General features: G+C 41.0%; 1 protein-coding gene across 1 annotated transcript in view; it reads left to right on the top strand.

Annotated features, from left to right (window-relative positions):
- Positions 1-4639, top strand: part of WDFY1 (WD repeat and FYVE domain containing 1) — a 75113-nt gene extending 70474 nt beyond the window's left edge. The window contains exon 13 of the transcript XR_005778213.1: positions 4629-4639. The gene's annotated coding sequence lies outside the window, so the exon portion shown is untranslated. The remainder of the gene's footprint in view (positions 1-4628) is intronic.
- Positions 4640-10517: the final 5878 nt, after the last annotated feature.

Raw genomic sequence — 10517 nt, forward strand, 5'->3', positions numbered from 1 at the left:
ATCAATGACAGGGGGGTGATCAGGGAGTCTATATGGGGTGATCAGGGGTTAATAAGTGACAGGGAGGTGTGTGTATAGTGTGGTGCTTGGTGCTACTTACAGAGCTGCCTGTGTCCTCTGGTGGGGGATCCAAGCAAAAGGGACCACCAGAGGACCAGGTAGCAGGTACACTACAGACCAAAAGTTTGGACACACCTTCTCATTCAAAGAGTTTTCTTTATTTTCATGACTATGAAGGCATCAAAACTATGAATTAACACATGTGGAATTATATACATAACAAACAAGTGTGAAACAACTGAAAATATGTCCTATTCTAGGTTCTTCAAAGTAGCCACCTTTTGCTTTGATTACTGCTTTGCACACTCTTGGCATTCTCTTGATGAGCTTCAAGAGGTAGTCCCCTGAAATGGTCTTCCAACAGTCTTGAAGGAGTTCCCAGAGATGCTTAGCACTTGTTGGCCCTTTTGCCTTCACTCTGCGGTCCAGCTCACCCCAAACCATCTCGATTGGGTTCAGGTCCGGTGACTGTGGAGGCCAGGTCATCTGGCGCAGCACCCCATCACTCTCCTTCATGGTCAAATAGCCCTTACTTTCAAAGTTTTCCCAATTTTTCGGCTGACTGACTGACCTTCATTTCTTAAAGTAATGATGGCCACTTGTTTTTCTTTACTTAGCTGCTTTTTTCTTGCCATAATACAAATTCTAACAGTCTATTCAGTAGGACTATCAGCTGTGTATCCACCTGACTTCTCCTCAACGCAACTGATGGTCCCAACCCCATTTATAAGGCAAGAAATCCCACTTATTAAACCTGACAGGGCACACCTGTGAAGTGAAAACCATTTCAGGGGACTAACTCTTGAAGCTCATCAAGAGAATGCCAAGAGCAAGAGGTGGCTACTTTGAAGAACCTAGAATATGACATATTTTCAGTTGTTTCACACTTGTTTGTTATGTATATAATTCCACATGTGTTAATTCATAGTTTTGATGCCTTCAGTGTGAATCTACAATTTTCATAGTCATGAAAATAAAGAAAACTCTTTGAATGAGAAGGTGTGTCCAAACCTTTGGTCTGTACTGTATATCAGACGCTGTTAACAAAACAGCATCTAATATACCTTTCTGATGCGATTTTTTTTTAAACATCTACAGCCTGCCAGCGAATGATCAGCGCTCGCAGGCTGTAGTTTAACTTCAGAGCTGCGCGCCGCTGTGAACGCTCACGTGAAATCTCGGGTCTCACGAGATGACGCCAATAGGCGTCACTGAGACCTGAGACCGCTGCCGTCCGGACGCCTATCGGTGTTACAGTGGCGGCAAGTGGTTAATCCCAGAAAACCCCTTTAAGGTGTTTGCTGCCCTCAGTGATTATGACAATGATACAAATAGTCCAGATTAGGAACTTCCTGACATATCTGATTCTAACAATATTCCATATTCTCTCTCCAGCATCAACAAAATGTACCCAAAGTTACCCAGGAGCCATGTCTAGAAATCAGTGGGCATCCAGCTGGAGGACTCCAGCCAGTACACGTGTACCACCATCCTGGACTCTGAGGCGCCAGTCAGCAAAATCATCTACAATCTGGCCAGTAAAGACAAATCATCACTGGCACTACGTTGAATCTTAAAGGGGTGCTCCAGGACTTAGACATAGAGGGTTTATCCTTGAGATAGGTCATCAGTATGAGATCAGGGGGGGGGGGGGCAGTGAACCTACATTTACAATTATCAACTGTTTCAGCAACTGTGCCAGAAACTATACTATACTGTGGACAGAAAGCTCCATCCATTGTAGGAGCTGAGCTGCTGCACCCTGTGGATAGGGGATAACTTGTAATAAACCGGAATACTCCTTTAAGTGTCATAGCAGTGGCATGTTTAGGGCATCTGACACCAGTGAAGATAGATAAAGAGCAGCCTGTAAAACACCTTCAGGTTATGACAGACGACTAACAGGAACTGTACACAAACTCCATCCAGGGCTGACCTGTCAGTAGAAGATACCAGATCACTGATGTCTTCTTTTTTATTTCAGCTGTGAATCCTAGAGAAAAATCATGAAATCTAAAGATTCTCTGGAAAAAGAGCTGGTAGAAAGGGAAAGAGTCAATCACCATCCTATACTGATGTCACCTGTCAGCAAACCCGCACAAAAAACTAAAATATCCCCCAAAACATTCCTTTCCCCTACTTTCCCCGAAAGAAAACTCCCCAATCCCCCTCTATAAAAATAAAACCATTCCCAACCCTACCCCCCAAAAAACTAAACAAAAATAAATCTTTCCTTCCCTCTTTTCATCCCTTACTTCCTTGTAAAAAAAAATTTTAAAAATCCCCAAAAAATCTTACTGCAGCATTTATTTTCCTTTCTTTACTTAAAGGTGTTTTCTGAAACTTTTTAACTGATGACCTATTCTCTGTACATCTCATTAGAATCTGATCTGTGGGGGTCTGAGACCCCCGTAGATAAGCTGTTTGAGAAGGCATTGGTGCTTCTCAGGGGCGTAGCTAATGGCTCATGGGCCCTGGTGCAAGAGTTCAGATTGGGGTCCCCTTTTTCCTCAGTGCTTTGTGGCCAGGGGCAGGAAGCACAAGGCCTTCGTGCTGCCCGAGGCAAAAATTGAAATGGCAACCCCTTGAGCCAGAGGTGTAACTTGACTAGCATGCGCTTTCTATAATAATGGTGTCTTCTTATGCACCACAAGGGTCTTTAGGCCCCCCTCAGGCTCCTGGGCCCAGTAGTGACTGCCACCTCTGCACCCCCTATAGCTACGCCCCTGGTGCTTCTATAAGCGCCTCAGCCTTCTTGCAGCTTATCAAGCACAGCACCGTACATTGTACAGCGGTTGTGCTTGGAATCGCAGCTTAGCCCCGATCACTGGACACGTGACATCACAGCAAGAAGGATCACCGTGGCCTACCCAAACAGATGATTGACTGGGGTCCCAGGTATCAGACCCCTACAGAACAGATACTGAGCTATCCAGAGGATAAGTTATCAGTTGCTTCGGAAAATCTCTTTAAAGGGAGTGTCTCATTAGAAAATTACCTATTATTTAATCAAGCTTTTATGTTAAACACATTTTTTTTGAATTTTTGCTGATTTTTTTTATTTTCCATCTTATTATCTATATTTTTGAAAACCTCTTAACCACTTCCAGACCGGGCCATTTACCCCCTGCCTGACCAGGCCTAATTTAACAAATCTGACGTGTCACTTTATGTGGTAATAACTTTGGAACGATTTTACTTATCCAAGCCATTCAGAGACTTTTCTCGTGACACATTGTACTTCATTTTAATAGTAAATTTGAGTCAATATGTTTTACCTTTTACTTATAAAAAAAATCCAAAAGTTAACGAAAATTTAAAAAAAGACAGATAGTAACGCCTTTTTAAGACAGATAGTAATGCGTCATAAAATATTAATTAACATTCCCCATATATCTACTTTATGTGGGCATCATTTTGGTAATGTAATTTTATTTTTGTAGGACGCTAGAAGGTTTAGAATTTTCGCAATTTTTTAAATTTTTACAAATTTTTCCTAAGTCAACTTTTTTAAGGACCAGTTCAGTTCTGAAGTCACTTTGTGGGGCTTACATAGTGGAAACCCCCCATAAATTACCCCATTGTAGAAATTACACCCCTCAAGTTACTCAAAACTGATTTTACGAACTTTGTTAACCCTTTAGGTGTTCCACAAGAATAAAAAAAAAATGAAGATGAAATTTTTAAATTTCACTATTTTGGCAGATTTTCCATTTTAATCCATTTTTTTTCTTTAACACATCGAGGGTTAACAGCCAAACAAAACTTTATAATTATTACCCTGATTCTGCGGTTCACATAAACACCCCACATGTGGTCGTAAACTGATGTAAGGGCACAGAAGAAAAGGAGCGCCATATGGTTTTTGGAAGGCAGATTTTGCTGAACTGGTTTTTAGATGCCATGTCCCATTTGAAGCCCCCCTGATGCACCCTTACAGTAGAAACTCCCAAAAAGTGAACCCATTTTGGAAACTAGGGGATAAGGTGCCAGTTTTATTGGTACTATTTTGGGGTACATATGATTTTTAATTGCTCTATATTACATTTTTTGTGAGGCAAGATAACCAAAAAATTGCTGTTTTGGCACTGTTTTATTAATTTTTTATAACATTCATCTAAAAGGGTAGATCATGTGCTATTTTTATAGCGCAGCTTGTTACGGACGCAAGGATATCAAATATGCCTACTTTGTTTGTTTCAGTTTTACATAAAAAACACTTTTGAAAACAAAAATTATGTTTTTGTGTCTCAATTTTCTGAATGCCATATTTTTTTTTAGTTTTCTGCCGATCGTCTTGTGCAGGGGCTTGTTTTTTTGCAGGAAGAGTTGACGTTTTTATTGGTACAATTTTTGGGTACATATGATTTTTTGATCATTCATTATTATACTTTGAGGCAAGGTGACCAAAAATTGGTTGTTTTAGCACAGTTTTTATTTAGTTATTTTTACAGCGTTCACCTGAGGGGTTAGGTCATGTGACATTTTTCTAGAGCAGATCGTTATGGATGTGGCAATACCTAATATGTATACTTTTTCTTATTTATTTATGTTTTACACAATAATAGTATTTTTGAAACCAAAAAAATTATGATTTAGTGTCTCAATAGTCTGAGAGCCATAGCTTTTTTATTTTTTGACCGATTGTCTTAGTTAGGCTCTCATTTTTTTGCCGGATGAGGTGACCGTTTGATTGGTACTATTTTTGGGGGGCAAACGCCTTTTAGATCGCTTGGTGTTGCACTTTATGTGATGTTAGATGGCAAAAAATGTATTTTTGGGCTTTTTTTTTTTTTTTTTTTTACTGTGTTCTGAGTGGTTAGGTCATGTGATATTTTTATAGAGCAGGTTATTACGGAAGCGGCAATACCTAATGTGTCTACTTTTTAAAATTTTTTATTTCACTTTAACACAATAATAGCAGTTTTGAAGCAAAAGAAAACAATATTTTAGTGTCTCCATTGTCTGAGAGTGAGTTTTTTTTTTTTTTTGACCGATTGTCTTAGGTAGAGTCTAATTTTTTGCGGGATGAGGTGACTGTTTAATTGGTACTATTTAGGGGTAATACGCCTTTTTAATCGCTTGGTGTTGCAATTTTTGTGTTGTAAAGTGACAAAAAATTGCTTTTTTTGGCACTGTTTTTATTTTTTACGATGTTCACCTGAATGTCATGTGATAATTTTATAGAGCTGGTTGTTACGGACACGGCGATACTTAATATGTATACTTTTTTTTATTTATTTCACGTTAACACAATAATAGCATTTTTGAAACAAAAAATTGATGTTTTAATGTCTCCATGTTCTGAGAGCTATGTTTTTTTATTTATTTTTTGAGCGATTTTCTTATGTACAGTCGTTGCCAAAAGTTTTGAGAATTAGATAAATATTGGAAATTAGAAAAGTTGCTGCTTAAGTTTTTATAATAGCAATTTGCATATACTCCAGAATGTTATGAAGAGTGATCAGATGAATTGCATAGTCCTTCTTTGCCATGAAAATTAACTTAATCCCAAAAAAACCTTTCCACTGCATTTCATTGCTGTCATTAAAGGACCTGCTGAGATCATTTCAGTAATCGTCTTGTTAACTCAGGTGAGAATGTTGACGAGCACAAGGCTGGAGATCATTATGTCAGGCTGATTGGGTTAAAATGGCAGACTTGACATGTTAAAAGGAGGGTGATGCTTGAAATCATTGTTCTTCCATTGTTAACCATGGTGACCTGCAAAGAAACGCATGCAGCCATCATTGCGTTGCATAAAAATGGCTTCACAGGCAAGGATATTGTGGCTACTAATATTGCACCTCAATCAACAATTTATAGGGTCATCAAGAACTTCAAGGAAAGAGGTTCAATTCTTGTTAAGAAGGCTTCAGGACGTCCAAGAAAGTCCAGCAAGCGCCAGGATCGTCTCCTAAAGAGGATTCAGCTGTGGGATCGGAGTGCCACCAGTGCAGAGCTTGCTCAGGAATGGCAGCAGGCAGGTGTGAGCGCATCTGCACGCACAGTGAGGCGAAGACTTTTGGAAGATGGCCTGGTGTCAAGAAGGCCAGCAAAGAAGCCACTTCTCTCCAAAAAAAACCATCAGGGACAGATTGATCTTCTGCAGAAAGTTTGGTGAATGGACTGCTGAGGACTGGGGCAAAGTCATATTCTCCGATGAAGCCTCTTTACGATTGTTTGGGGCATCTGGAAAAAGGATTGTCCAGAGAAGAAAAGGTGAGCGCTACCATCAGTCCTGTGTCATGCCAACAGTAAAGCATCCTGAGACCATTCATGTGTGGGGTTGCTTCTCATCCAAGGGAGTGGGCTCACTGACAATTTTGCCCAAAAACACAGCCATGAATAAAGAATGGTACCAAAACACCCTCCAACAGCAACTTCTTCCAACAATCCAACAACAGTTTGGTGAAGAACAATGCATTTTCCAGCACGATGGAAAGGCAAAAGTGATAACTAAGTGGCTCGGGGACCAAAACATTGACATTTTAGGTCCATGGCCTGGAAACTCCCCAGATCTTAATCCCATTGAGAACTTGTGGTCAATCCTCAAGAGGCGGGTGGACAAACAAAAACCCACTAATTCTGACAAACTCCAAGACGTGATTATGAAAGAATGGGTTGCTATCAGTCAGGAATTGGCCGAGAAGTTGATTGAGAGCATGCCGAGTCAAATTGCAGAGGTCCTGAAAAAGAAGGGCCAACACTGCCAATACTGACTCTTCGCATAAATGTCATGTAATTGTCGATAAAAGCCTTTGAAACGTATGAAGTGCGTGTAATTATATTTCACTACATCACAGAAACAACTGAAACAAAGATCTAAAAGCAGTTTAGCAGCAAACTTGTGAAAACTAATATTTGTGTCATTCTCAAAACTTTTGGCCACGACTGTAGAGGCTCATTTTTTGCAGGATGAGGTGTGATGTAAGGTGACAAAAATTGCTTTTTTTTGACCGTTTTTATTTTTTATGGTGTTTATCGGACGGGGTGGATCATGTGATATATTTATAGAGCCGGCCGTCACAGACGCGGCAATACCAAATATGTCTTTTATAAAAAATAATTATTTTTAACATTTTTTTACTTGATTGTGGAATTTTTTATTTTTTTTTACATGTGAAAGTTTTTTTTTTTTTTTTTTTTTTTTACACTTTGCGTCCCCCATAAGGTCATACAAGACCTCTGGGGGACATTTAACTTCACATTTTTTTTTTCAGTATTGATTTCTCCTGTAACTGGGGCTGACATAGTAGCACATGATGGAGTAGGTTACAACTGGGCGTCTCAGAAACACAGGCCTGTGAGCCTAGAAACTGCTTTTAATATTTTGCAAATAAAGGACTGAAAGTGCAAGCACTTTATAAAAAGTGGGTAGCAATTTTTCCTCACTCATACATGTAAGCTAAGAGCTATATACAACTGAATTGTATTGAGATTGCTGACATAGTAGCCCCAGTTACAGTGGAAATACACCCCCAGAGAGGCTGTACAGCATAATACAGTGTTGTACGGACCCGACAGCTCCTGCACTCTCCCAACCCCGGCGGTCACATTTCCACCAGGCCGGAAAAGGAAGCGCATATCGCTTACAGATCTGTATACACAGCGCTCAATGAGCACTGTGTATACAGCAATCTAGAAGGCAGGGACTTCGAGGAATGGTCTCTGCCTTTTCTTTGGGTTGTCCTGTCACTGACAGCAGCTCCCCCGCTCGGCAGCTGCACGATTAGCATGCAGCTGCCATCTCTGAATGGACGTTCCAGAACGTCCATTCAGAGATAAACGACTGCCCATAGGATGTTTATAGTCAATGGGTGGTCGTGAAGTGGTTAAAATTGTACAATTCTCAGACTTGCCACTGGGCATAAGATATGTCAGGACTTCCTGTTCTTTGAGAGCAGTCACCATGGGCCAGACACAATGGACAGGAGCTGACCTCATTGACTTCTATGGAAGAGTTTTCTAGGCATGTTCTGTGACCTGTGCAGAGATGAGGAGGAAGTAGATAAGCTGGTGGATCCTGTGTTATCTATATATAGGTAATATCTGTCATTATAATCCTGCCTATAATAATATTGCGATGGCTACTAAAAAGTGATCTGTTTAGAACAAAGAAGTCTCGTAATACTTTTAAGTCAATGCCTGCTTACTAAACCTAGAGATACAATATAGCTATTCTTGTTAGTACCAGAAGGAACAGAGCAGACGATAGGAGGCTCTAGCTGCAGAAGTCTATCACAGTGGCTCTCCTCACACCGTCACTCCCTAGGGCCAGGGCAGTGAAAGGCCACATTATTTCTTCCCACGGGGCACACACTGATGTTGGGATCCCTGGTGTAACAATGGACTCTTCTTTTAAGGGCAATCTGGACAGAGCATTGGCGTTCTGTTTAGATTTGCCAGCTTGATACTTGATTGTGAAGCAAAAGTTTGAGGGCCTGGAGGCCTACCTTTACTGTAGGGCTCCTAGACGAGCCATGTTTAGATGAGTAAGAGGATCGTTGTCTGTGTAAATGGTGAAATCTGGGGCCGCTAAGTAGTCCTTGAATTTGTTACGGCGCACTTGAGATAATGCAGCTTCTGGGACTTTCTTGCTTGCGTCTGTTAACAAATGGAATGGCTGGTTGTAGTCAGGATAGCCAAGGATGAGTGGCTCTGTGAGCTTCTTTTTGAGAAGTTGAAAGTCAATCTCATGTTCTTCACTCCACGAAACTAGTATCTTGGAATTCTGTTAGGCATTAGGATGAACCTTTGAGAGTTCTTGAAGTGGCTGGACAATCTGTACAGTGTGGGTATGAATCTTCTGTAGTGGCTTGCTATTCCAAGGAATCTTCTTACTTCCTTAAAAATGGCTGCAGTTAGCCAGCTTTGGACCATTGCTTCCTTTTCTGGATCTGGTTTCACACCTTCTGTACTCACAAGATGTCCCAGGTATTTGACTTGAGGCTCGAGCAGGTGGCACTTGGACTGCTTCATTTGTAGCCCATGTTTAATGAGGGTTTGAAATACTTCTGCTAGGTGTTGTAGGTGTTCTTCATGCAACTTGGAGAAGATGATCACATCCTCTAGGTACAACAGAATAGTCTCAAAGTATTAGGACCAAGACATCATTTCATTAGCTTCTGGAACATACCTGGTGCACTCCAGAGTCGAAGCGGCATGTAATTGATTGATTGATTCAACTTTATTGTCATTACACATGTATAAATACAGGGTAATGAAATGCAGTTTGCATCTAATCAGAAGTGCAAAGAGCAGCAAGTGCAATAAAAACATGTTATATACAGATAAGGGGAGTGTAGAATGAAGGAATAGTTATGTACAGATTATGGACAAATAAATATACATAGAAACATAGAATGTGTCGGCAGATAAGAACCATTTGGCCCATCTAGTCTGCCCAATATACTGAATACTATGAATAGCCCATGGCCCTATCTTACATGAAGGATGGCCTTATGCCTATCCCATGCATGCTTAAACTCCTTCACTGTATTTGCAGCTACCACTTCTGCAGGAAGGCTATTCCATGCATCCACTACTCTCTCAGTAAAGAAATACTTCCTGATATTACTTTTAAACCTTTGCCCCTCTAATTTAAAGGGAGTCTGTCACCACTATATGACCATATACAGCACTTACATGGCGCTGTAGCACACCTATACATGATTCTAATGGTACCTTTTGTTATTTTCTTTAGACATCCAGAAGCAGGAAAAACAACGTTTATTTCATATGCAAATAACACTCGCAAGTGCCCAGGGGCGGCGTTCAGTGTGTAGGTGCTCAGGCTGCTCTGCCTTTTTAACCGTTACTCCTCCCCCAGCCTCTTCCTTTGCCCACCCTCCTATTCCCTTGTATCATCCCTAGGTCCGGCCGAGATCCCGCGCCTGCGCACTGCTTCGCCGGCTGGCGCATGCGCACTAGTTGAATTGATGCCGTACCCAAAATGGGCATTGCAGTGTGCATGCCCCGGCCCAGCGAAGCAGTGCGCAGGCGCGGGATCTCGGCCGGACCTAGCGATGATACAAGGGAATAGGAGGGCGGGCCATGTAAGTGCTGTATATGGTCATATAGTGGTGACAGACTCCCTTTAAAACTATGTCCTCTTGTAGCAGTTTTTCTTCTTTTAAATATTCTCTCCTCTTTTACCTTGTTGATTCCCTTTATGTATTTATAAGTTTCTATCATATCCCCTCTGTCTCGTCTTTCTTCCAAGCTATACATGTTAAGGTCCTTTAATCTTTCCTGGTAAGTTTTATCCTGCAATCCATGTACTAGTTTAGTAGCTCTTCTCTGAACTCTCTCCAAAGTATCAATATCCTTCTGGAGATATGGTCTCCAGTACTGAGCACAATACTCCAAATGAGGTCTCACTAGTGCTCTGTAGAGCGGCATGAGCACCTCCCTCTTTCTACTGGTAATGCCTCTCCCTATACACCCAAGCATTC

The sequence above is a fragment of the Bufo bufo genome, chromosome 4, assembly GCF_905171765.1.
Source record: "Bufo bufo chromosome 4, aBufBuf1.1, whole genome shotgun sequence".
In the NCBI taxonomy this organism is placed as follows: Eukaryota; Metazoa; Chordata; class Amphibia; order Anura; family Bufonidae; genus Bufo; species Bufo bufo.